Source organism: Hippichthys cyanospilos, unplaced genomic scaffold, assembly GCF_059441005.1.
Source record: "Hippichthys cyanospilos isolate Australia breed blue-spotted pipefish unplaced genomic scaffold, RoL_Hcya_1.0 HiC_scaffold_129, whole genome shotgun sequence".
Classification (NCBI taxonomy): Eukaryota; Metazoa; Chordata; class Actinopteri; order Syngnathiformes; family Syngnathidae; genus Hippichthys; species Hippichthys cyanospilos.
In genome coordinates this window covers 1-5,000 of record NW_028283485.1, presented here as the reverse complement: position 1 = coordinate 5,000, position 5,000 = coordinate 1, and positions in this window count along the sequence as shown.

Sequence of the window (5,000 nt, the reverse complement as noted above, 5' to 3'; positions counted from 1 at the left end):
ACATTCGGGCCGTCTCGGTCTCGCCAGATACGTTTCGCGCCGGAGCATTGGCGGGCGGGGCCGCGAGGCCGCGCTCGCCGCGTCCCCGGCGCTGGAGTGGACCCGCGGCCGGAGGAGCCGTCCGCCCGAGCGCCTGGCGGCGCCGGCGGGGGCCCTCCGATGGCAGGTTGTAATCGCCGATCGGTCGGTGCGGGGGTGTGGGTGCGTGGCCGCGAGGAGCGGCCGCCGGCCTTCGGTCCGTGTTAGTAAGGCGCCCGCCTGGAGCGGGGCCGGGGCGAGCGGCAAAGCCGCCCCCGTGCATTGGTCTGTGTTCGTTAAGCGGCCCGCTTGGAGCGAGGCCGGGGCGAGCCGAAAGGCCGCCCGCTTCTCCGGTCCGTGTTCCTGTTCGTTACGCGGCCCGCTCGGAGCGAGGCCGCGGCGAGCGCGTGGGGCCGCCCGCTGCCCCGGTCCGTGTTCGTTAAGCGGCCCGCCTGGAGCGAGGCCGGGGCGAGCCGAAAGGCCGCCCGCTTTCTTTAGTCCGTGTTCGTTAAGCGGCCCGCCTGGAGCGAGGCCGGGGCGAGCCGAAAGGCCGCCCGCTTTCTCTGGTCCGTGTTCGTTAAGCGGCCCGCCTGGAGCGAGGCCGCGGCGAGCCGAAAGGCCGCCCGCTTTCTCTGGTCCGTGTTCGTTAAGCGGCCCGCCTGGAGCGAGGCCGGGGCGAGCCGAAAGGCCGCCCGCTTTCTCTGGTCCGTGTTCGTTAAGCGGCCCGCCTGGAGCGAGGCCGCGGCGAGCCAAAAGGCCGCCCGCTTCTCCGGTCCGTGTTCGTGTTTAATATTCGGCCCGCCCGCTCGGAGCGAGGCCGGGAAGAGCGGCTAAGCCGACCGCTTCTCCGGTCCGTGTTCGTGTTTCATAAGCGGCCCCCCCGAAAGGCCGCGGCGAGCGGCAAAGCCGCCCGCTTCTCCAGTCCGTGTTCGTGTTTAATATTCGGCCCGCCCGCTCGGAGCGAGGCCGGGAAGAGCGGCTAAGCCGACCGCTTCTCCGGTCCGTGTTCGTGTTTCATAAGCGGCCCCCCCGAAAGGCCGCGGCGAGCCAAAAGGCCGCCCGCTTCTCCGGTCCGTGTTCGTGTTTAATATTCGGCCCGCCCGCTCGGAGCGAGGCCGGGAAGAGCGGCAAAGCCGCCCGCTTCTCCAGTCCGTGTTCGTGTTTCATTAGCGGCCCCCCCCCACCCGGAGCGAGGCCGCGGCGAGCGGCAACGCCGCCCGCTTCTCCAGTCCGTGTTCGTGTTTCATAAGCGGCCCCCCCCCCCCCCTTCCGGAGCGAGGCCGCGGCGAGCGGCAAAGCCGCCCGCTTCTCCAGTCCGTGTTCGTGTTTCACATTGCCGGGGAGCCAGGCACTCATTTGTGATAAAAGTGGCACTCTGTCATATTTTCAGAAAAGTGGGACTTTGCCATATTTTCGAAAAAGTGGGACTTTGTCATATTTTCGAAAAGTGGGACTTTGTCATATTTTCGAAAAAGTGGGACTTTGTCATATTTTCGGCTCCAAAAGCTCTTAAAATGCTGTTCCCTATATATGTGCCGATAGTGTTTTGGAGATCTGGGTCAAACCTCCGCATCTTTTTGGTTTGAGGGTAGAGGTGGGGGGTCAACGCAAAAGATGCGGGCACTTAGTCATTTTTTCGGTTGGGCGACCAGGGGCGCTGTTGGCACTTTGTCATTTTTTCGGCTGGGCGACCAGGGGCGCCGTTTGCACTTAGTCATTTTTAAGGCTGGGCGACCAGGGGCGTTGAGTGTTTGGGCGACCAGGGGCGCCGTTGGCACTTAGTCATTTTTTCGGCTGGGCGACCAGGGGCGTTGAGTGTTTGGGCGACCAGGGGCGCTGTTTGCACTTAGTCATTTTTTCGGCTGGGCGACCAGGGGCGTTTGTTTGCTGGGGCGACCAGGGGCATTTTTGACACTTTGCCGTTTTTATGGATGGGCGACCAGGGGCGTTTGTTTGCTGGGCGACCAGGGGCATTTTTGACACTTTGCCGTTTTTATGGATGGGCGACCAGGGGCGTTTGTTTGCTGGGCGACCAGGGGCATTTTTGACACTTTGCCGTTTTTATGGATGGGCGACCAGGGGCGTTTGTTTGCTGGGCGACCAGGGGCATTTTTGACACTTTGCCGTTTTTATGGATGGGCGACCAGGGGCGTTTGTTTGCTGGGCGACCAGGGGCATTTTTGACACTTTGCCGTTTTTATGGATGGGCGACCAGGGGCGTTTGTTTGCTGGGCGACCAGGGGCATTTTTGACACTTTGCCGTTTTTATGGATGGGCGACCAGGGGCGTTTGTTTGCTGGGCGACCAGGGGCATTTTTGACACTTTGCCGTTTTTATGGATGGGCGACCAGGGGCGTTTGTTTGCTGGGCGACCAGGGGCATTTTTGACACTTTGCCGTTTTTATGGATGGGCGACCAGGGGCGGCTAGTGGCTGGGCGACCAGGGGCATTTTTGACACTTTGCCGTTTTTATGAATGGGCGACCAGGGGCGTTTATTGGCTGGGCGACCAGGGGCATTTTTGACACTTTGCCGTTTTTGTGGATGGGCGACCAGGGGCGCCGTGTGGCTGGGCGACCAGGGGCGTTTGTGGGACCGGGCTGACACCGGGACTTTGCCTTTAATTCGGCCGCTCCAGGGAACCAGGAACGCCGGCCTCTGCTCAGCACAAGTCGGCCTGAAGTGGGACTTTGTCATATTTTAATCCTGGGCGACCAGGGGCGTTTGAGGGACCGGGATGACACCGGCACTTTGCCTTTAATTTGGCCGCTCCAGGGAACCAGGAACGCCGGCCTCTGCTCAGCACAAGTCGGCCTGAAGTGGGACTTTGTCATATTTTAATCCTGGGCGACCAGGGGCGTTTGAGGGACCGGGCTGACACCGGCACTTTGCCTTTAATTTGGCCGCTCCAGGGAACCAGGAGCGCCGGCCTCTGCTCAGCACAAGTCGGCCTGAAGTGTGACTTTGTCATATTTTAATCCTGGGCGACCAGGGGCGTTTGAGGGACCGGGATGACACCGGGACATTGCCTTTAATTTGGCCGCTCCAGGGAACCAGGAGCGCCGGCCTCTGCTCAGCACAAGTCGGCCTGAAGTGTGACTTTGTCATATTTTAATCCTGGGCGACCAGGGGCGTTTGAGGGACCGGGATGACACCGGGACATTGCCTTTAATTTGGCCGCTCCAGGGAACCAGGAGCGCCGGCCTCTGCTCAGCACAAGTCGGCCTGAAGTGTGACTTTGTCATATTTTAATCCTGGGCGACCAGGGGCGTTTGAGGGACCGGGATGACACCGGGACATTGCCTTTAATTTGGCCGCTCCAGGGAACCAGGAGCGCCGGCCTCTGCTCAGCACAAGTCGGCCTGAAGTGTGACTTTGTCATTTTTTAATCCTGGGCGACCAGGGGCGCCGTTGGCACTTAGTCATTTTTTCGGCTGGGCGACCAGGGGCGTTTAGTGTTTGGGCGACCAGGGGCGCTGTTGGCACTTAGTCATTTTTTCGGCTGGGCGACCAGGGGCGCCGTTGGCACTTAGTCATTTTTTCGGCTGGGCGACCAGGGGCGTTTAGTGTTTGGGCGACCAGGGGCGCTGTTGGCACTTAGTCATTTTTTCGGCTGGGCGACCAGGGGCGTTTGTGGGACTTTGTCATTTTTTGGGCTGGGCGACCAGGGGCGTTTGTGGGACTTTGTCATTTTTTGGGCTGGGCGACCAGGGGCGTTTGACACCGGCACTTTGCCTAATTTTTAGCCGCTCCAGGGAACCAGGCAGGTCGGCCTCATTCCTGCACTTCTGCCCCTGAGTTGGGCGACCAGGGGCGTTTGGGGAACCGGGCGGACACCGGCACTTTGCTCTTTTTTTGCCCGCTTTGGGGAACCAGGCAACTCGGCCTCATTTCAGCACTTCTGCCCCTGAGTTGGGCGACCAGGGGCGTTTGGGGAACCGGGCGGACACCGGCACTTTGCCTAATATTTGGCCGATTTTGGGAACCAGGACACTCGGCCTCATTTCAGCACTTCTCCCCTGAGTTGGGCGACCAGGGGCGTTTGGGGAACCGGGCGGACAGCGGCACTTTGCCTAATATTTGGCCGCTCCAGGGAACCAGGCAGGTCGGCCTCATTTCAGCACTTCTGCCGGTCAGTTGGGCGACCAGGGGCGTTTAAGGAACCGGGCGGACACCGGCACTTTGCCTAATATTTGGCCGCTCCAGGGAACCAGGCAGGTCGGCCTGACTTCAGCACTTCTGCCGGTAAGTTGGGCGACCAGGGGCGTGTGAGGAACCGGGCGGACAGCGGCACTTTGCCTAATATTTGGCCGTTTCAGGGAACCAGGCAACTCGGCCTGACTTCAGCACTTCTCCCCTGAGTTGGGCGACCAGGGGCGTTTGGGGAACCGGGCGGACAGCGGCACTTTGCCTAATATTTGGCCGCTCCGGGGAACCAGGCAGGTCGGCCTCATTTCAGCACTTCTGCCGGTCAGTTGGGCGACCAGGGGCGTTTGGGGAACCGGGCGGACAGCGGCACTTTGCCTGATATTTGGCCGCTCCAGGGAACCAGGCAGGTCGGCCTGACTTCAGCACTTCTGCCGGTAAGTTGGGCGACCAGGGGCGTGTGAGGAACCGGGCGGACAGCGGCACTTTGCCTAATATTTGGCCGTTTCAGGGAACCAGGCAACTCGGCCTGACTTCAGCACTTCTCCCCTGAGTTGGGCGACCAGGGGCGTTTGGGGAACCGGGCGGACAGCGGCACTTTGCCTAATATTTGGCCGCTCCGGGGAACCAGGCAGGTCGGCCTCATTTCAGCACTTCTGCCGGTCAGTTGGGCGACCAGGGGCGTTTGGGGAACCGGGCGGACAGCGGCACTTTGCCTAATATTTGGCCGCTCCAGGGAACCAGGCAGGTCGGCCTCATTTCAGCACTTCTGCCGGTCAGTTGGGCGACCAGGGGCGTTTAAGGAACCGGGCGGACACCGGCACTTTGCCTAATATT